At 34.1% G+C, this 23208-nt stretch overlaps 2 pseudogenes; one reads left to right on the top strand and one right to left on the bottom strand.

Annotated features, from left to right (window-relative positions):
- Positions 1 to 6551: 6551 nt before the first annotated feature.
- LOC145939279 (uncharacterized) lies at positions 6552 to 8146 on the bottom strand (annotated as a pseudogene).
- A 135-nt stretch (positions 8147 to 8281) lies between these two features.
- Positions 8282 to 8961, top strand: LOC145939278 (uncharacterized; annotated as a pseudogene).
- The last annotated feature ends 14247 nt before the right edge of the window (positions 8962 to 23208 follow it).

Here is a 23208-nt window from a genome sequence, read left to right as displayed (position 1 = left end):
AGTCCAATTTTTGGTCGTCAATACAAACCTCCTTCTATATATTATATATGTTGATCCTTTTTGTCGAAATTCTTATTATTAACTATTCGAATAAACCCATGTAATAAAATGATTCTATAAGTATGATCAGGATATATAACGCACTTTATATCTTTTAGGAATTATATGATTATTCGCTCTTACTAGGCTTTAATGGCGTATATTAATAAATTATGGAATCATAATTTACAATAATTTAAATAATGTAGACTTATAATTATAGACGGACTTGTAGTTTGTAGTCCTTTTGACAATTTTAAATCTCTAAAGAATGATTCCGTAATTAATTAATCATATTATTAACATATGAAGAATTAATATATATACCTTTTTAAGTATTATTAAGAATTGCCGCCTGAGATAACGAATAGCTCGCCTTCCACCTTGTTATGTCGCGAAGACCGATATCTAAACTACCTCTGCTATCAGTATCATGCACCCGAACAGAAAACTATAAAGGAATTTTTAGCACTACCTTTCTACCTTAAAATAGTATTAGTAAATAAAATTTGTTAAATTTTAAAAGAAATGAGAAAACTACCGCACTGAGAACAGTATTAACTCAGATCTTTTGCAAAATACTACAAATTATACAAATCGGAATTTTATGCATTATGCAAAAGTATCGCAAGGGTTTTCTGTCCGGGCATCGTTAAAAATCATATCTTATTCTTCGTCGCTGCACCACCTCCTCCGAGAGATAAGCAGGATTCTTAGAAAAGATTCGTCGGATCGAAGAATCGAGCGCGATTTGCACACGGACCGGACATGCCAAGGGGTATATAAGCCGTGAATTTTGCGCCATGCGACACTTCTATTCTTTTCGTCAGGCTCATTAGTCCTCAGACCGTATATTCGTTTCTGCCATACTAATTGTACTTAGACTAAGTCTGATTGTACCAGTCCATACCATTGGACATAGACATAAATTCTTGAATAAATAAGTTGAGTGCTTATTAAAATCAGTGTACGCGTTTACTTAACCATCCGCATCCCGAGACCGAGGTCCTGAAGGAGGAGCGACGGTTTAACCCACCAATCAACTATAAGCATCATTCAGTAAGTTAGAAACTAGATAAATCATCATTATAACAGTTAACTATTAAATTCAACTATTCAAACAAACGCTCAGAGAAGGAAACATTAATTATCTTACTAGAAATATCGGAATCCCATAACCATTTATCCTTGTGTATCTAATAAATTAGTGATCACCTTTCCTTACATATCCCTAGATCCGTAAAAGTCCGTTCAAGCTCTCGGCGTCCCTAGGGTATAACCGATGCATATAGGTTGCCTTATAAATCAAATAGAGAGTCCAATATACAAGAAAAATCACCCGGACGTGACAATACACATAGACTGTCTGTCGAATGTAAAGTTAAAGTCTTTGTTCTTATGGACATTTATGTATCTCCTAACGTAAGATCTTGCCCGCACCACTTGGATGAAAATGAATTTTTCTTGCAAGTTTTACTCCCTGGTTTACAGTCTATTAATAGAACTTATGTTATACGAGGACAAGAGTTGCAAATATTTTTGCAGCAACTAAGAAACATGGCTATTAATCAAGAGAGGTATGAGGATGAGAATTGTTTTTCAGACAACGAATTTCAATCCATTACTTCTATAACAAAGGAACAATTTCGCGAGCTGTTTACATTTTGCGATTGAGTACCTCAAACTGAAGGCTACAGATATATAACTAAAAAAGATTTGCTGACTTTTTTGTGTAAGTTACGACAAGGGCTATCAGATGAATTTCTGAAGGTAATATTCAATTATTCGAGTAGACAGGCTGTAAGTCTGGCCATAGGTACGGTCAGAAAATCTTTAATGCAACGATTTGTACCTAGCAATATTGGATTTCAGGCTATAACGAGAGAAGGCTACATAGCTAGGCACGTTACGGAATTTGCTAACGCACTGTATAATCCAAAGCCGAATGTGCCTAGAGCTATCGCTTACATTGATGGTACTTACTCGTATATCCCTAAGAGTAGTAACTTTCGAGTTTTGCGGCAATCTTACTATGTTCACAAAGGCCGACACTTAGTAAAACCTGCTTTGGTTGTTGCTCCAGACGGATATATCCTTGCGATTCAAGGTCCCTACCTTTCGGACTCCCGAAATAACGATGCTGCAATGCTGCGCAATGAGTACGAAAGGGATATTGATTCTATCAGAGAATGGTTTCAAGATAGAGATATTTTTATAGTAGATCGAGGATATCGCGATGCTACGCCATGGCTTGAACGCATAGGCATTCATATTAAAATGCCAGCTCTTCTTCAACGGGGGCAGAGTCAACAGAAGAAGCAAATGAATCGCGTTTAATCACAAAAACAAGATGGTTAGTTAAAGCAAGAAACGATCACATAAAGTCTATGTTTAAATTCTTCTCCCAAATAATTAATGTACCGCATATACATAATCTTGGTGACTTTTATCGAATTGCTGGAGCGATAATAAACAGATATCACTCTCCCATCCATATGGAAGGGGCCAATGCGCAACTAGCGAGAGAAATGTTAGAGAAATCCCAAACTGTTAATATTGTGCAAGCGCGAGTAGAAGCGGACAATCTTCGTAATAGAAATGGACGATGGAAAAAACTTAACCAACATCAGGTGCCTAACTTTCCTCGCCTTACCTTAGAACATCTGCGAGACCTAACGGTAGGTGTATATCAAATTCACTTGGCACCTTCTTACATACAGGATAAGATTCAACGAGACGAACAAGAAGAGTTTCAGTTAGTTGAACTCATTGACGAACCTGGTTTTATAAGAGTCAGACTATACTCTAGATTTCGCAATGCTGCAAAATATCAGTTATGGATAGCATACGACAGCATTGAAGAGAATGACAACGATAATGATATTCATGACAACATTATTCATGGATACTACTGTACCTGTAAAACAGGTGCTAGGAGTATTGGCTCGTGTGCTCACGTTGCCAGTGTATTATGGTTTCTTGGATACGCACGTCATGAACCAAATGTTTTATATCCTGCTACGTCTCTACTACATAACATTTTGGATGCATCTAATAGAGCGCAGCCTATCAATCCAAATGATGCTATAGAACTTGGTGAATAGATGAGCGGTGAGAGGCAAGGGGACTCACGTACAAAAAGCACCCCAAAGGAGTCTAAAATCACACTGCAACCTCCACGTAGTAGACTCCAGTAACTATAATAAGGTGTAATAAAAACACTCAATATCATTGTTTCTGTTTAACAGTACTTGTTTTTTCATAACTAAGGGTCAGGCTACTGGAATAGGTTTCATTATCAGCCATTTGTTTATTGCTTATTTTAAAACAAATAATGCGTTAAAAATCCGTTATGATTTTTCCTACTTTAAATCAGCAATCAGTTCTTGCAAACAATGACATTTTCAAAGTGTTTAAACAATACTGTCATAAACAAATTATTCTTTAACTATTTTGTTCACTAAAAATTCATATTGTTTCCTTATAATGGTAACCGCATTGATCCGAAAGTGATATCACAGTATATACAGTAGCGCAACTCTCTGTCGGCACCTTTGATGTTTGTGTAACATAAAATGGAACGCGCATGCGTGAAATCAGCGAGTATAACCAGTACTGCCATCTAAACTTTTATCTCATTTTCTCTTTATTTTCGCTCTCTTTTTAGCACATTACTACATGTAAAATAAATTAATTTTAATAAAAATTATGTATATAAGAGATCACACATTGTTAATAATATAATGTCTAATATATATAAGACAAATAAATACATAAAAAAATATAAAATATTATATAACATAATTTAAATATTAAAATAAATAATAATTTATACTTGACATAACAGATAACAAAAGAATCACATCAAATATTCATATATTTACATATTGATGTGCACACATATATATTTAACACAATTAAAAGCTTAAAATTAAAAGAAATATTTAAAAAATTTTTATAACATATGATAATATATGCGTTTAATTAAAATCCATATATTAAAGCAAATAAATGAATAAAAAAACCAAGATATTTATTAAATATATTTATTAATAAATAATTCTATATTATATATATATTTTATAACAAATATTTTATAGGAAAATTATAAAGTGCGTAATTATAATTTATGTTTTATTTTATCTTAAGAAATTATAATGTACTATAATGTACAATAAATTATACATATGTACTTATATCGCAAATTATTTATTATTATTTTTTCTCTTTCAAATCTCTCACCTAACCATACCTCAGCTACTCGATCCCTCAGTATGAATCAGAGAGAGAAAACCAAAAGAAAGAGTGAGAGAAAAGTTCAGATGGCGGTACTGAATATACTCGCTGATTTCGCGCATGCGTACTCCATTTTATGTATCAAGAAATTGAGAGAGTTGCGCTACTGTATATACTGTGGTGATATCTTTGCTGGTCTGACCTCAGGCTTTTGAAGGGTTGAAACGATGAAACTGTCCATTTTTTGACATTTTGCCTGAGGAAACATTTGTTCAGTGACCCAAAAGGTACAACATATTTCAAATTCAGCTATTTTCGCCGGGGCCCATTTTCACGTGGTTTATTGTTCCATATTTCAAAATTAGTCCTTCCGTTGTGACAACTAGTCGGACATCGGTTAAGAATGTAATTAGTAGTATTTACCTCGGCCCAAAGGTATGGTGGCAAGGAAGATTGCATCATCAGACATCGTGCCGTATCTAAAATTGTTCAATTCTTTCTTTCGGCAATCCCGTTTTGCTCCGGCGTGTGAGTTATTGTTAGTCTTCATCCAATTCCATTTTCTTTCAAGAACGAATCGAATTTTTTATTTCGGAATTCCTTACCATTGTCAGATTGCAAAATTTTTATTTTCTTGCCAGTCTGTTTCTCCACGAAAGCTTTGTACTTCTTAAAAGCTTGAAGAACTTCGCCTTTTTGTTTCATAAATCGAATTTCACACCATCTAGAAGCGTCGTCTATAAAAGTAACGAAATATTTCGATTTTCCTATCGATTCCGTACTCATCGGTTCCCCAAACGTCGGAATGAATAATTTCAAGAATATCTGAACTTCTTTTTAATTTCTTTTGCCTCGTGCACATATCTCGCAGACAATTTCTTCGTGGTATTTTTCTAACTTCATACTTTGTACGACGTTATTTCGATGACATTTCATTAAGTCACGGTAGTTCAAATGTCCCATTTTTTGAAGCCAAAGGACCCCGCACAAACCTTATGGAAAATGGCTTTCGGTAAAATTGGCTGAAACTTTGCCATTTTGTACTTCAAGTGATGCTGATCAAAAGTTACCATTGTCACAAGTCAATCCTATGAGCCGTTTTTGTTCTAAAAAGGCTCAAAGTTCGATAATACACGTATCATAGGCACTATTATCGAACTGGCGGGAGCACGTTCTCGTTTTCTTGCATGTGATGATAGGTTAGCTGCTTGATTAGCGCGGCTTTTCTAGCTGATCCTGACGATTGGTAGATATATTGTAATTTTATCCATAACTCACGTGACGTTCGACATTCCTTGATTTGTTTTAGCTGAGACGGTTTGATTGAAAGTACGATGTCAGCTTTGGCCTTTTCGTCTTCGAGTATCCATTTATTTACTTCCTCTTCGTTTTGTTGAGTAACTTCAGGTTTCGGCTTTTGCCCGCCCACGTATGCCCATGCTTCATTTTTCGTCAGCAGCGCTTGCATTTGGATTTTCCACGTGTCATAGTTTTTTTTATTTAATAACTCAATTCTGACCGAGTTTGAAGATGCCATTTCCGCTTGCGACTCGATGATCTTCCGGGATGTCTCGATTCTAACCTTGAAAATACTTTCCGTGCGTCTTTCTTAATTTTCTCTTAATTCTCACTTCGTGTCTGGGCCCATAACCTGTTGGGCTGTGGAAGGATGAGACGAAAATGATTTTGACTCTATCGTACGGGTGGACCATTTTAATCAATATACGCTAATATCTCGAAAAGGAGAAGTTTTTTCAAAAAATGTTTTAAACAAAAGTTTTATGGCTTTGAGGGGGAAAAATAATGACATTATTAATTTAATAGTAGATGGCGCCACTTTAGAGATTTTATCATGGCGACCATTTTTTAAAGTGGAAGTCGCTTTTTTCTTCAAAAGAAAAGTTGTAGCTGGCAATGAGACGAATTCATCATTTTTCACTGAGATACAGCGTTTCAAAGTTTAAGTGAAAAACTTCCACGCACATACAGTGTGCGTATTTTGTAATTCCAAACCGTCCTCCATTTGTGTGTGTGTGTGTGTGTGTGTGTGTTGTTCCTATCCATTATCTGAACTGGTTCTATTTGATGGTCAACTAGCTCCAGACCGATTGATACGCATTTTGTCACGCTTAGCATTACCCAGGATGAACGACGTGGACGTGGCGGGGCTTCCATCCTTTTAGGGTGCTTGATTTACGTGAGTCCCCTTGCCTCTCACAATTCGGGGTGCTTGATTTACGTGAGTCCCTTTGCCTCTCACGATTTTTTAAAACATATTACAAAAAATGTTCAAAAACGTTACCATTTTCTTAAATACATAACGCGATTCTTCGCTCAAAATGGTTAACAGTTTTTAGTAATACGGCCCGTGGTATGTTTGTACAAGCAATTTTGATTCTCTGAATCATATCATCTCGAATTGTGGGTTCCCGCTCGTACACGACATTTTTTAAATAACCCCATAAATAAAAGTCGGGTGATGTCAAGTCAGGAGATCGCGCTGGCCATGCTATTGGTCCACCTCGTCCGATCCACATGCCATTGTAGCGTCTATTTAGATAATTTCTTACAATTCTCGCATAATGTGGTGGGGCCCCATCTAATTGAATCCACTTTCCGAGTCTTGTGTACAAATCAACATCTTCAAGTAATCCTGGTAGTTCATTCCTTAAAAAGGCTAAAAAGTTCTGTTTACATTACTATCAAAAATGTATGGACCAATCAAGTAGCCGATAATATCGCACCACACGTTAATACTCCAACGATGTTGATTGTCGATTTGTCTGTACCAACGAGGGTTAACATCTGCCCAATAATGACCATTGTGTCTGTTTAGTTGTCCACTATTTTCAAATGTTCGTCAAAGCTATTTGAGGTGCCGAAGAAAACATCGTGTGTAAATTCGGAGTACTCTGTAATCGGAGTTTCCCGTGTTCGGAATAAACAAGATACTCAGGGTACATGACTCTGAAATTTTGTAACAATTGGATACCGACTTATTTCGAGTCATCAATCGTCTGTTCTTGAAATAATATGTTACTACTTGGGGATAAATTTATTACGAGAATCCTTTTCATTGTTGTGGCGATTAACAATTATTTAATCCTACAAAAACCATTTAGACGGTGAAAGTGAGTGTCCGGTAAGAAAAGTTCACTTGGCAAAAATAGTTAAAGTGAAACAGCGAGAAAAATTAAACATTTAATAAATAGTTCAATATCCAATATGGCGCACGACTCAGCCTCGACTCACAGTACGGCACCGCTAGGCGGCGCAAGGCCGGAATGGTAACTCGTGGGTGGAATACGGCCAGCGGAGTATAATAGGAAGGCCGCCTGCGGAGTTTCGTCGAAAGAGCGGTGTGGATAAATTTACACAAACCAAGAAGAGAGGAGGCCGACGAAGGATTTTTTAATACAATACTATCACTGACACAATTACACATGTAATTAATTGTAAATATTAAAAGTCATGTTTAACTCCAACTGAGCTCATTTATATGAAACCTCAGCGATCTCCTATATCCTAGAGTCTCCCACTGCGAAAAACGATAATCGATCCACAATTGTTGAGCAGTATCAAACTTTATTGCTTAAGAATTTACGTCCACTGACAACACTCATGGCTGATTATACATACTCCTTCGGAGATTGTTGATATTCTCCTTGTTCTCGGAGAATGTCAACGAAATTATCGTGAAGCTTCGCAAGTTTACCGGAATCGTTATCCCGAAAGAGAACACCCAAATCATTCCGTAATCTGGAACCTTGAACGAAGAGCTCGCCAAGGCCATTTGAGGCGCAATAGAGAACATCGTGTGTACAATAATGAAGACGATGTGCGTATGCTCGTTATCTTGGCAACTCTTCATCTTAATCCTCATGCGAGTAGTCGGGTTATGGCTAGAGAAATTGGTATACCGAGAACAACGATTTTAAGAATTTTGAAGAAAGTGAAGTACCATCCTTATCATATTACGTTAACACATACTCTTAGTCAACAAGATATGCTGTTACGTGTACAATTTTGTCATTGGGGACAACAGATGATCAGAGCTGATCCGAATTTCTTCTATTATGTTATGTTCTCTGATGAATCTACGTTCAAAAATAATAATGAATTGCATAGACATAATTGTCACTATTGGTCGAATGTTAACTCTATTTGGCATAGACAAGTAGATAATCAGCATCGGTGGATAGGAGTGTAAATAAATGTTTGGTGTGGGATTATAAATGGTTACTTGATTGGTCCTTATTTCTTCGATGGAAATGTCAATGGAGAAAATTTTCTGGAATTTCTCAGGAATCATTTACCACAATTACTTCAAGACGTTGATTTGCATACACGACAGAGAATGTGGATACAACTGGACGGGGCGCCACCTCATTATGCAGAAATAGTGAGAAATTATCTAGACCGGGAATACAATGATAGGTGGATTGGACGACGTGGACCCGTCGCATGGCCCCCACGATCTCCTGATATGACTTCACTCGACTTCTTTTTATGGGGATATATCAAAAATGTTGTCTATGAGCATGCGCCTACAACCAGAGAAGATATGATGGAAAGAATACGAGTATACCTCGCGCTGTCTTACTCAAAATGGTCAGACATTTCCAAGATAGGTTGGCGTTATGTATTCGAGTCAATGGAGATAATTTTGAACGATTCCTTCGATAGAAAGGTTTGTAAGTCAATTAAGCAGCTCGTTTTGTAAGAGGCAAGGCACTAAACGTTTTATACTAAATATTTTGTAAAAGGCACTCACGCTAATCAAGCACCCCAAAGAGAATAAAAAACTACTACGTCCACGCCGTTGTTCTTGAGTAGCGCTAAAAGTAAGAGATAGAATAAAAAATTTGCCGTGTTACGCGTAGCATACAATATTTTAAGTCTCATAACTCAAAAAAACTTTATAAAAAAAATTTAATTATAGTGTTTCGAAAAGGTCTTGATGCCAGCTACAAGAATGTGATATGAAAAATTGGTGGTTCCATTTAAGAAAATCAAGTTTACCTTAAAATGACCTCTAAATTTGACTTCAAGGTCAGGGTCAAGGTCACCATCAGGTGTCCCCCTCTGAACCCTACAACTTTTGTATAAAACATTTTTTTCTATCTTGCTTACTTTACGAGATATTTGCGTGTATTGATTAAAATGGTCCATCGTGTATATAATATATATGCTATATAACGTATATAACATATATAGGCTAGAACATTTATTAGAATCGTAAGAAACACACTGATAGGCGTGAGCCGAGTACAACACGTAACATAGTAAGAGAAAAGTAGAGATAAGACTAGATCCGTAAGCGACCTCTATCAAGTAGCGCGACTAATCGAAGGATCGTACAAAAATAGGCGCTAACACTTTCGATAGAAAAAAAATAATTTATCCAGAAACAAGGTCCGGAATAATTTCTTTTATCATGATATTTCTGCATAGGCTTCTGAATACTCGTTTAAAAATTTATCACAGTCGTCCATGTGTTTGGTGCCAAAAAATACGAGTATGGTCGCATACCTTGGGTTTATTTATGATAGAAAAAAATTAATTTGTTAATAAACAAAGCCCGGAAAATTTTTATTTTCCACGATATTATTGCTTATGCGTATAAAAATCCAGCATTTAAATCCATTCAAAAATTTATTACGGCTATTTTTGCGTTTAGTGCCAAAAATTACAAGCATGGTCACATATTTTGAGATCATTAACAATAGAAAACAATTAATTTGTTAAAAAACAAGCGTTCCGAAGAGCGCCGAAGAGCTCCGTTTGTCACGATATTTCTGCATAGGCGCTTAAAAGCTCATTTACGAGGGTGGTTTGAAAAGTCCGTGCAAAGTCAGAGAGATGGCACCACTGGTGCGTATCGGGGTTATTTTTAGTTAGTAGCATCTCTTGGAAGAACACACACCAAGTTTCAGCCAGATCGGTCTATTTCTCTGTGTTTGGCGTTCGTTTGAATCGAGAAAATCGAGTGATTTCCAAAAAATGGATGAAAGAGAATTTCGTGTGTTGATAAAACATTACTTTATGAAAGGCAAATCGCCTCAGAAGACTAAGGAGAAGCTTAATAAACATTATGGTGAATCTGCACCTTCGATTAGAACAGTTTATAAGTGATTTCAAAATTTTCGGAGTGGCCATATGAGCACAAGTGACGCTGAACGTTCTGGACGCCCTATTGAGGTCACTACTCCAGAAATCATTGATAAAATCCATGATATGATGATGGATGATAGAAGAGTGAAGGTGCGCGAGATTGCTAGTGCTGTGGGCATCTCGAGTAAACGGGTACATAATATTTTGCATACACATTTGGGCATGAAAAAGCTATCCGCAAGATGGGTGCCGCGATTGCTCACAGTTGACCAAAAACGAAATCGTGTAAGGTGTTCCAAGGACGGTTTGCAGCTGTTTCAGCGGAATCCACAGGACTTTAAGCGTCGTTTCGTCACTGTGGAAGAAACATGGATACACCACTACACGCCTGAGACCAAGGAACAGTCCAAACAATGGGTTGCCAGTGGGGAGTCTGCACCAAAGAAGGCGAAGACCGTTCTTTCGACCGGGAAAGTTATGGCGACTGTCTTTTGGGATTCGCAAGGAATAATCCTCATCGACTATTTGGAAAAGGGCAAAATTATTACAGGTGCATATTATTCATCGTTATTGGACCGTTTGAAAACCGAGCTGCAAGAAAAACGTCCACGATTGGCCCACAAAAAAGTCCTTTTCCATCACGACAACGCACCAGCTCACTCATCTGTAGTTGTAGCCGCAAAATGATGGAATTAAGGTTCCAACTCGTTCCGCATCCCCCCTATTCTCCAGATTTGGCTCCCTCGGACTACTACTTGTCCCCCAATATGAAGAAATGGCTGGGGGGAAAGAGATTTTATTCAAACGAGGAGGTGATTGCGGAAACGAATGCCTATTTTGCAGAGTTGGACCAATCTTATTATTTGGGAGGGATCAACAAACTGGAGCAGCGTTGGACGAAGTGTATAAGCCTAAAAGGAAACTACGTTGAAAAATAAAAAAAGTTTATCCCGAAAAATTAAGTAGTTTTCATTTTTGCACGGACTTTTCAAACCACCCTTGTATATTCATCCTTTTCGGCTCTGAGTTTGGTGCTAAAATACGAGGGCAGTTCGATAAGTCAGTGACTTTTACAATATATGGCACTCAAATCGCAATCTAATTTTATTTCTGATATTTACCATCTTATTTAAGTATACACACCAAGTTTCAAGTAGATCAGTCAAATAGAAATTTTTGACAGCGTTCTAAAGCGGATAAGTTTGTGTTTTTTGCTAAAATGGAAAAAAGTGAATTTCGTGTGCTAATAAAACATTACTTTTTGCGTGGAAAAACCATTAAGGAAACTGAAGAAAAGCTAAAAAAGTATTATGGGGACTCTGCTCCGTCGCATGGAATGGTTCACAAGTGGTTCACTGAATTTCATTGTGGTTTTTGGTCGATTGTGAGCAAGCGCGGCACCCATCTGGCCGACAGCTTCTTCATGCCCAAATGTTTATGCAAGATATTAAAAACACGTTCGTTTGAGATGTTTACCATCTTGGCTATCTCGCGTATCTTCACTCGACGGTCGTCCAATACAATATCATGGATTTTATTGACTGTTTCTTCAGTTGTGACCTCATTCGGACGTCCCGGGTGCTCAGCATCATTCGTGCTTGTACGACACACAACGAAATTCAGTGAACCACTTGTGAACCATTCCATGCGACGGAGCAGAGTCCCCATAATACTTTTTTAGCTTTTCTTTAGTTTCCTTAATGGTTTTTCCACGCAAAAAGTAATATTTTATTAGCACACGAAATTCACTTTTTTCCATTTTAGCAAAAAACACAAACTTATCCGCTTTAGAACGCTATCAAAAAATTTCTATTTGACAGATCTACTTGAAACTTGGTGTGTATACTTAAATAAGATGGTAAATATCAGAAATAAAATTAGATTGCGATTTGAGTGCCATATCTTGTAAAAGTCACTGACTTATCGAACTGCCCTCGTATATTCTGATCGTATTTTTTGGGATCAATTTATGATTATTTAAGAAAAAAATAATTTATCTATCAAGCCCGGTTATGATACGGCATTGTAAGTACAGCGCCAGCTGGACATATTTTTTGAAGCATTCCCTTCATGCGGAATACTCCCGTCTTTTGTTTTTAGTACTCCTGTCTTTTGTTTTTACATATAAGCACAAGCAGACGAGCATTGACTGCCGTTGAAGCACGTGTAAGTAGCGCATTAAATTTGTTTCGCATTATGTAATACTTGCCGCAGTTTACTTTGTCGCTAAAAGTTTGACAAATCTAAATATAATATATTCATTTCAGATAAATCATTTAATACACTAAATAGATAAAAAGCTTAATATTATGCCTAAAAAATCTAATATTTCGCAAGCCACCATTTATATTATCGCAGAAGTGATATGTGAATGCATATCAGACATTTTTGATGTCAATTTTTATAAAAGAAGCCAAGAGTCTTTATGTTTGTAACGATATCCCCCGTTACCCGACCGAACACCGTGCGGAAGGCTGCGCCCGGCAAACACCGGCCGGGCGATGCAGCGGGCGCAATGCGCCATCATTTATTAAACGAATCGGGCCAGTTATTCAAAATCCGTACGGCGTACCGAAAACCACGACGTCACGAAAATACCCGAGCGCTACCGAAGACGCGCGAAAATTCCCGAACGCGAAGCCGGGACGCTTAAAAAGAGCGATTCGAGGCGAGAAAGCTCATTCCGGTCCCGATCCGCTCTCGAGCACACATCCCGAACCGATTCCAGAATAAAAACACGAGTAAGCCGCAAATAACGGGGGTCGGGTGTACTCTGCCTCCGATGGGTGTTCCCATCTAGAAAGCGCCCTAGTGTCTTCCGTCTTCTCTCTCTGTAAGCGTATGACCACAGGGGTCGGGTGTGCCCGGTCTCTACCGAGAGTTCTCGGTTAGCGGACAAACGCTGACGTCCTTCCGTACCCCGGTTCCGGCAATCAGTCACAAGGTAGGGAGTTCCCCGCCTTGGACGGGAGTTCCCGTCGCCGGTCACTATCCTCCGCGCAACTATATCCTTACACGCGGACGCGAATCGCGAGCCGCTAAAGAGCCCGCGTATAATCCCGCGCGGCTTCGAGATATATCGAACGCTCTCTCGGGCACGAGAGAGTCCGCGTAGAAAAACGCGAATTCCGGAGCCACGCGCTCGGCCCCGCCGCGCCCCGCTTCCTGCGCCGTCACCGTTCGCCACAATAACATAAACACGCGTGAGCTAGTGGCCCTTTAAAGTATAGCTACCCGAGCCTAGGGGCAATAACCTCGTGATTGAAAACATATGATCGCGCATCTCTGTATCGATATTATATCGCGGATTTCGTACAGTATTTAGCCGAAGCGTTACCGCATTATTTCTGTTAATTGTATTATTGTTATATCGCGGATTTTTGTACGTTATTTAGCTGAAGCGTTTACCGCATTAATTCTGTTCTTTTAATTGTACTATTGTTATATCGCGGATTTTTGTACATTATGTAGCCGAAGCGTTTACCGCATTATTTCTGTTAATTGTATTATTGTTATCTCGCGGATTTTTGTGCTGTATTTAGCCGAAACGTTTACCGAATTATTTCTTTTAATGGTATTATTATTATATCGCGAATTGGTCTCTTATATGGACACCAAACGGACGAAACATTAATTTCTTTTGTGTCTTTTGAATAAACAGTTTATTGAGTTAAATATTAAATCATCGTCTTGTGTTTTCGCCTGAACCGTTTTCCCCCGAACTTTGTGATCCCGACTGAGCGCAGTCCGGCCGTATCGGAAAGAAAACGGTACGTTACATGTTATATGGTGAGAATATTTATATAATATATACATAATTAATGTATTGTAATATATTTATTTTATATTTTGTAAATATAATTTAAATGTATAATATTAAACATAAATAACAATGTAATGTTTTCTGGACACAAACACACACACGCGCGCGCACGCACACGCACGCACACGCACACGCACACCCACGCATGTAATCTAGTTGGCTACTATTAAAAAAAACAGATGCATAGTTTTCTCAAAAAATTCAATTTTTTGAGAAAAATATATGTGCAACTGTCTTTTTATTATTAGTTTTTATTAATGCTGTCAATATGTTTTAGTGTTTATTATACAAGGTGTTCCATTTTAAAAATCCACAGAAATAGAATGCATTTTAGAGAAAAATGTTTCAGACAAAAATTATAGAATTTTGAAAAGGAAAGAAATTGGCGCTACTAACTTTTTCCTAAAAGACGATTTTTTTTAAGCATTCCCTTCATGCGGTTATTTGAAGATCATTTATGTTTTTATTAATGGAACTATCTTATTTTTTGTATAAATCGATTCCTTGCAATATTCATTATAAAAATGATAAGACTAAAATGTCCAAAAAGTGAATAGTTTACGAAATATTTTATACTTTAGTTTATTTATACTTTAACATAGTTTTATATATATTTTATAGTTAATGTAAAATTATCTATATGTATAAGGATCTTTTAAAAAGGGACATTCTGTATAATTATCAATTCATAAATAAAGTTTTAAGTATAATTTAAGCTTTCTCTGGAAATTCTATAAAAAAAGAAGAAGAAATAAGAGCAAGAAAGACATAATAATTATAGTAATTTTTAGTAATATATTTACAAAATAAACACTATATTTAAAAAAATTAATTAACTGAAATAAATTATAACTATTGGATTTATAAAATAAAAAATAAATTACTAGACGAATTATAATTATTAAATACATTAAAAATATTTTTAAAAGTACATTTTTAAATGAAAAATTAATAATAAAAAGTAATACAAGTTTAATAAAAAAATAATTTTTCCATTTAAGTAATATTGTGTTCATATTATTTAAATCTGTATTGTTAAAATTTTTAATATTTTATTTACAGATTTCTAAGAAACTAAAAAAAAATTTGATAATAAAAGTAGGATGTTATAATATTTGCACGCCTATGGAATAAAAACATTTATATAATTTACAAGAAATTGTACGCAGTAAATAAGAAGAAAAAAATAGTAAAAATATTGATCCACAGAAATCAATATTTACATGAGATCCGCAACGTCCAGTAATTAAAAATAACAAAGCTAGCTCAATCAAAGTAAACGATAATTTTGCGGTTTCAAAATATGTACGTGGTAATGAAGAAGAAATTGAAGAAAAAATTGAAGAAATTGAAGAAAATTAAGAAGAAATTGAAATTAAAGAAGATGATGCAAACAGTAAATTTATTGAAACGCCTAAAAAGACAGATATTATTAAAAAAAAACGATTATTATCTAAACATGATTTAATTGATGATAATGATATGGATGACAATATAATTGAAATTTCTGATGCTGAAAATAATGAAGTATGTGATTCAGATGAAAATAATGAAATATATGATTCATCGTCAGATGAAAATAATGAAGTATGTGATTCATTGTCAGATCAAAATAATGAAGCATGTGATTCATTGTCAGATGAAAATAATAAAATATGTGATTCAGATGTTTTATCTCCTTCAACACTATTATCAATAAAACAAAAATATTGTATTGATCATGGTGAAATTCAAGTAAATTCGCATAATCTAAAATACGAAGATAATAGTATTAATAAAGAAAACGTACGTGCTGAAATATGTAAATTTATGTTATACCACTGAAATTTCCATGTCCCCCTTATCATTTTTCGGAGAAATTCGTAAAAATGTTGACTCTTATGTAATTTATGCGTGATGCAGATATAAAAGTCATTGCAAATCTTTTAGATTTGCTCTCATCAAACTGCATGAAAGAATATGTACATTTTTTATCTCTGGTACAAAATGTGAAGAAATCAAACATGAAGGACCTGTTATATTTTGTTCTTTAAGAGGAAATGCGCGTAAAATAGTAAAGGAACAACTTCAACATATTCCTCCAAGAACATTGCAACGTGAAATTGCAAAACGAACTGATCCAGAACTTGTTCAAGAAGGGCACATGCAAGAATTAAGGCTATTATCAACATATCAGAAAGCTAAATCAGAACATAATTGTTGAAATGATCGGGTACTTAGTTCAAGCGATCTCTCCGATTTGTTTCAGCAATGGATAGAAGATTCAAATAATAAAGATCCATATATTCGATATATTGGTTTACCTTTATATGCTATTATGTATTCACAGTCACAATTAGATATCAATGATATAAATGATCAAATAGCTCATTTCGATGCGACAGGCTCAGTAATTCGCAAACCAAAAGATATTTATTGCAAAAGAATAATGTATTATGCTATGGTTATCAAAAAAAGGTGAGTCAATAATACCTATCGCTGAAATGATAACATCTAATCACGATATTCCATCAATAAGTATATTATTAAAAAGATATCGACAGTTTGTTGAAATAAATCAAAGAAAATGGCCACTTTTCAAAATCGTAGTGGTAGATTGGAGTTGGGCATTAATTAATTCCCTCATAATTGAATGGAACAGATGTAATGTCATAGATTATTTAAAACACGTGTACTTGAATGTAAATGAAGGGACCCCAATTGAGGATACATTTTTAATCGTGCATACATGTTGCGCACACTTTATGAAACGAGTGTCATCATATATGCACAAGAAATTTTCTAAATATATCGAGATAAAGACATTTGTGCTTGAGTGTGTAGCGATAATGTTGATGAGTACAGAATTGTTAGAATTGGATGAAATATTCGAAGAATTTATGACTATCCTTTTAACACCTAGTGCAGAGAAAGCTCAGATAAGTATAATACGCTTAAATCAACTTTATAGAAAGATTGATATAGTTGATCAGACAGAAGATTTTGAAGATCAGAATTTTGAATACGAAACTATGTTGATAAATGATAAAAGTGAAAGTAGAATTTTTACCGCATCTCCTTTCTTTGTAAGATATAATCACAAATTTATAAAATTGAAAGAATAACTGCAAATATCTGATAATATTACTAATAAATACTACAATATAAAGATTGCAGAATATATTACGTATAAATTGCCATTTGTTCCAATGTGGACAAGTATTCTCTTATCATTAATCGCACCTAACATAGCAAGATTAAGTAATGCATATATGGAGAGTTACTTTAACACAATAAGAAAGGAAATTTTACAAGGAGAAGTCAATTTAAAGATTGGTTGTTTTATTAATAAAATAAAAAGTTATAATTGTAGCCTTATTGCTGAAGCAGCAATTAAAGTTCCGCTAAAGAGTCGTCGAAAAATAAAACCATTATATCCCGAAAATCCGTTCGTACAAGAGATGTGGCAGCGTCGTAAAAAAAGAAAATATAATCATATGGAGGGGCGGCAATTAGCTAAAATTGTGAACAAAATAAAACCAGTACCTGATGTAAACACACCTACACACAATATTGAAGAGATTAAAAATAGAGAAATTTTAATGCAGCAAAGTAACAATTCAACTCACAGCCGTGCTTTAAATAATGGTCTATTTCTTGATATTAAATATTATATGCAGGATACAGAAATGAGTATAACTATTGGTCGTTATTCTGCAATTAGAGGCACGCCAATAATATCAGATAATGAATTCTATTTATTTTCAGATCAATATAAGACATTAAAACCAAATCAATGGATAGATGGAACGATTATAGATTGTTTCGTTGTCTCTTATATAAATAGTTGGAAAAATATCGTATATGTACCAACAGATTATACAACTTTTATATTGGGTGATAATTCTGATAAAAAACCATGCGAAAATTGGCTTATAATATGTATAATATAACTGAGGAGATATGTGGAAAGATGTTATTACCATATTTATATCAATCGCATTGGAAATTGTTAGTTGTCGATATTGAAGAGAAAACTATTATGCTGCTAGATCCGTATAAGCATGGCAAAGATAACAAAAGAGTAATGCAATCATTCAACAAATTTTTAAAAGTTTGCCCAGAAACATCTTTGAGCAAATTAAAAAATATTCACTTCAAAGAAAGAAAAATGACTGGCAATCGTCCATTTAAAAAAAGTGATGATGGAGATAATGCGGAGAAGATGCGGTGTGTATGTTTTGCATTATATAACATGCATTGCTGAAGGCAAAGATTTTGGGAAAGTTTTAGAACCCACATTTCTTCGAAACAAAATTGCGAAAAATTTGCTTTGTACATCTTCAGTTATGAAAGAGAGATGTCTGTTTTGCTTTAATAAAAAAAAAAAATATTTGGTTATGTGCAATTTATGTAGACGTTGGGCACATCCACAATGTATCGGAAAAGCAGATAAACAAAGAAACATACAAGAATGGGCAGATCCTAATGTTATCGTATATACCTGTATCTTGTGCAAACAAAGTACAAGACATTGGATGACAGACAAAAAAGTAATCAAATAATAATACAAATAAAAGTAGATTTTTAATGAACTCTTACATCAGTTTGTAAACTATTTTATGTTGCTTTTTTAATAAAACTCTTTTATATTTCTTTATATATTTGTCACTATATATTTTATATATTATATATATTTTATTGTATAAAATACATAATATAAAACACGTAATATAAATAAAATTGAACTTTATTGATAATATATTATTGTTTAATGTTTCTATTATATACATTACAAATTTTATATTAATTATTATTAAATAATTATTGACAGATTTTCGATTTTTGATGCACTATTATTTGAAATTAAACGTAGCACAAAAAAATGCAAATAGCTAATAAAATATAATATATAGAAATCATATTTTCAGCATATGGCTATATCGTTACGTATCTGAAGTTAACTTTCGTAAATACTATTATTTTTGAAACATTATATTATATATTCTTATAAAATTTTTCTAAATAAATCTGTCGTATGTATTTTCATATTAACTTAATGCTCAAGAAAAAAACTAATAATAAATAAAATACAAACTATATTATTGCATCTGTCTCGTAGACAAATCAAAATAAATGAAAAAAATTTTTTACTATAATTTCAAAGTATAGCAATTTCACAGTATATGCATAAAAGTCAATGTAAAATTTAAAAAAATATATAAGTGGGCATACAAGCAAATATTACAATAATACTCTCTTCCGAGCCTTTATTCTTAAAAAATTATTTTTTTTCTATCATAAATAATACCAAGGCATGCAATCACATTCGTATTTTTTGGCAACAAATACAGGGACGATTGTGATAAATTTTTAAACGAGTATTCAGGAGCCTGTGCAGAAATATCATGATAAAAGAAATTATTTCGGATCTTGTTTCTGGATGAATTATTTTTTTCTATCGAAAAAGGTCCCAAGACATACCACTATGCTTGTAATTTTTGGAACTAGACGTCAAAATGGCCACAATAAATTTTTGTATGGATTTATATGCGCATATGCATATAAATATCTTGTTAAACGGAACTCTTCCGGAGATTATTTTTGGACAAATTATTTTTTTTCTAGTTTAGGGAGTTCCAAGGCATACCATCATGCTGGTAATTTTTGGCACCAAACATAGAAACGTAATTAATTTTTATATACTCATATGTATGATAATTTCGATGTTTTTAAATTGTTTTATCATATTTTTACATCAAAAATACTTTTTTGACGTAAATTTAATATTTTAGATATAAATAGAAGCATTTTTTGTAAACCTGGTTGTTATTAACTGATTTTTAATTTTCGCTCCAAGAATGCTCCAAACTTTAATCATATCTCAAATAACAGAAACACTTACTAATAGCCGTTTCCAATTACAAAGAAAAATTGCTCGCAATCCTATCTGAGGAATTAATTCTTTTATTAATTGTTCATTTAGAGCGAGTAGTCTCTTTGTGTTATTTATTTTTTGGCCTAGAAAAAAATTAAAATAACCACTTCGATTAAAACGTGCAACATTTTTAACAGCTCTGCATTTAAAAAAAGATAATTTTGCAGCACACCCAATGATATCAAAATGCAAATGCAATTTCATTTTAAAACATGCACTAACAACAAAAATAGTTAATCTGATTAAATATGTTTAATTTATAATCACTTTTATAATTAAAGTATTTGTGTTTAAAGCAAATATATGTAGGATAGTAATATTAACAAATTCGTATACAATATGGTTTTGTTGATTATTGAATTTAGTAAATAGTCAATTTTATTGTGCTAACTAAACTAAAACACACTAGCAAAAAATAAAATTTTAAAAAACTAAGGAAACGTTTAAAACAACACTATCAAAAGTTTAGTTAGATAATGTAGATAGGATTAGATAAGATATTGTAGACAGTGGAATAGTTAAACTAATTACAAAAAGCCTTAAACGAAGCATATTTGAAAGAATAAAGAAGTTTTGTTTTTTGGAATCTCTCAGAAACTATTACAGATTCTAGTCGAAAAGATTAATATTATAATATTTCTATTGTAAATATTTGTAATATACTTACTTATAAATAGTTTTATTAAATCGCTCAAATCTTCTTTTTTTAGCCACTTAGCTACTTCATCCATTGTTTCTTCCATACAGATGATACCTGAATATGCACAGAACAAAGCACTGAACGTGAACATGTACTGACACGCACTGCACGTCGACACGCAAAAAGATTATGATCGAATTGCGACGCTGCAATCGCAAAAAAAAAAATTAAGAATATATTCTTAATTTAAGAGGATATTCCAAAAAGCATCACGTAAAGACGGAAATATCCTTATTCATTAAGAATATCTATTAAAAGGATTTATTAACTATGAATTTCAAGAAAACAATTTTTTTGGTGATGCAGACATTTTTCTAACAATGACTTGCAATCTACAATGTTTGAATATTAAGGACAATCTTAATGGATACCAAGTAGAATATAGACCTGATTCAGTTGCAAAAACGTTTAGTCTGGATATCAAAGAATTAATGAAAGATATAATTAAAAATACAATTTTTAGATATAGCATATGCAGACATGGTTGAATTCGAAAAAAGAGGACTTCCACATTTACATTTACTTGCAATGATGAGAGATGAAGACAAGCCAAGAATGAAAGAATTGATTGATATGATTGTATGGGCTGAAATTCCTGACGAGGAAAAATATCCGGAACTCAATGCAAAAGTTTTAAACCATGTGATTCATGGTCCCTGTAACGATCAAACAAGGAGATATCCTTGCACTGGAGATGATGGTAAATGTTTGAAAGGCTTTCCAAAAGAATTTCAAGAAGAAACTAGTGTTAATGTAAATGGATATCTCTCTCTCCTATGTATCAACGAAGAAATACAGGGAAAAAATACAATGTTAAAGGAAAAGAAATTGATAATCATTGGGTGGTGCCATATTCGCCATCAGTGCCGTAACTAGGCAGGGGCAACAAGGGCACAGGCCCAGGGTCCAGAACGAAGAGGGGGCTTTTGAAATAAAACTGAACAAAAAATTGTTCAAATATAATAATATTTGCAAATTTTAAATTTCTTATCTTATTTCTTGTGTACACAAAAATTATTTATAAACAATTGTTATATCATTTTTGCTTTATTATTATTTTCCCCCCCCAAAAATTAAGAGGCTCAAAAATAAAACCTTGCCCAGGGCATATAAAAAGCTAGTTATGGCACTGTTCACCATATTTAATTATGAAATATGATAGGCACAGCAATTTGGAAATATGTTCGTCAGTGAAGAGCGTGAAATACTTATACATATAAGTACATTCACAAGGGATTTGATTGTGCTGCAATTGATGTACAAGCACGAGATGGAACAAGGTTAATTAAAGTAAATGAAGTGAAATCATTCTTGGATGCAAGATATGTTAGTGCTCCAGAAGCAATGTGGAGACTGAATGGATACGATTTGTTCATGAAATCACACACAGTAGTAAGATTAGCAGTACATTTGCCTAATCGTCAGATGGTGTATTTCCAAGCAGGAAATAAAGAGCAAATTGTTCAGAGAGAGCTCAATCGAGATACTATGCTAACGGCATGGATGAAATTATATCAATATGATGAAAATGCAAAGCAATTTCTATACACAAATATTCCTTCCCTTTATGTTTTTGACAAGAAAGAAACAAAATGGAAACCACGACAAAAAGGAGGCAAGAAAATAATTTCAAGAATGTACACCGTGAGCATAAAAGACATTTTATGCACAAAGAGAGATTTTATCTCCGTTTACTTCTTCTACATGTGAGAGGCGCAAAATGTTTTGAGGATATAAAAACTGTTGACGGAGTTCTTTATGAAACATTCAAGGATGCGGCAATTGCAAAAAATTTAGTAGAAGCTGGTGGGGAAAACGTTGGAGGAAGCAACAGGCTCACACATGCCCGGACAGTTGAGAGAGTTGTTTGCATATATTTGCATCTTTGGAAATCCAATGGATGTACCAAATCTTTGGAAAAAATACAAAGAACATTGATTGAGGATTTTGTACACAATAATATTGTAAACCCTGAAAATATGGCTTTAAACAATATACAAGAAATTTTAAATAATAATGGAAGTAGTTGTGAAAATTTTCAATTGCCAAATCCAGTGCAAGTGAATATTTATGTAATGAAATATAATGTTGATGAGGAAAGGAGATTAGGTGACTATTTATTTTTACATGACATTAAATGATGAGCAAAAGCATGTGTACGATATAGTTATGCGAGCAATAGACAATGAAAATGAACCACACCGATTATTTTGCATTGACGGGTTTGCAGGCAGTAGTAAAACTTACCTATTCAATACATTATTGAGTGTTATTCGAGGAAGAAACGAGAAAGTACTTCCATGCGCATCGACTGGTATTGCAACCACACTATTAAAGGGAGGAAGAACCATCACTCACTATTTAAGCTATCAATTCCAA

Source organism: Prenolepis imparis, unplaced genomic scaffold (assembly GCF_030444845.1).
Source record: "Prenolepis imparis isolate NDT839.2.m4 unplaced genomic scaffold, iyPreImpa1.0 SCAF_8, whole genome shotgun sequence".
NCBI classification, from domain to species: domain Eukaryota; kingdom Metazoa; phylum Arthropoda; class Insecta; order Hymenoptera; family Formicidae; genus Prenolepis; species Prenolepis imparis.
This window is presented reverse-complemented; position numbering and strand designations above follow the sequence as displayed.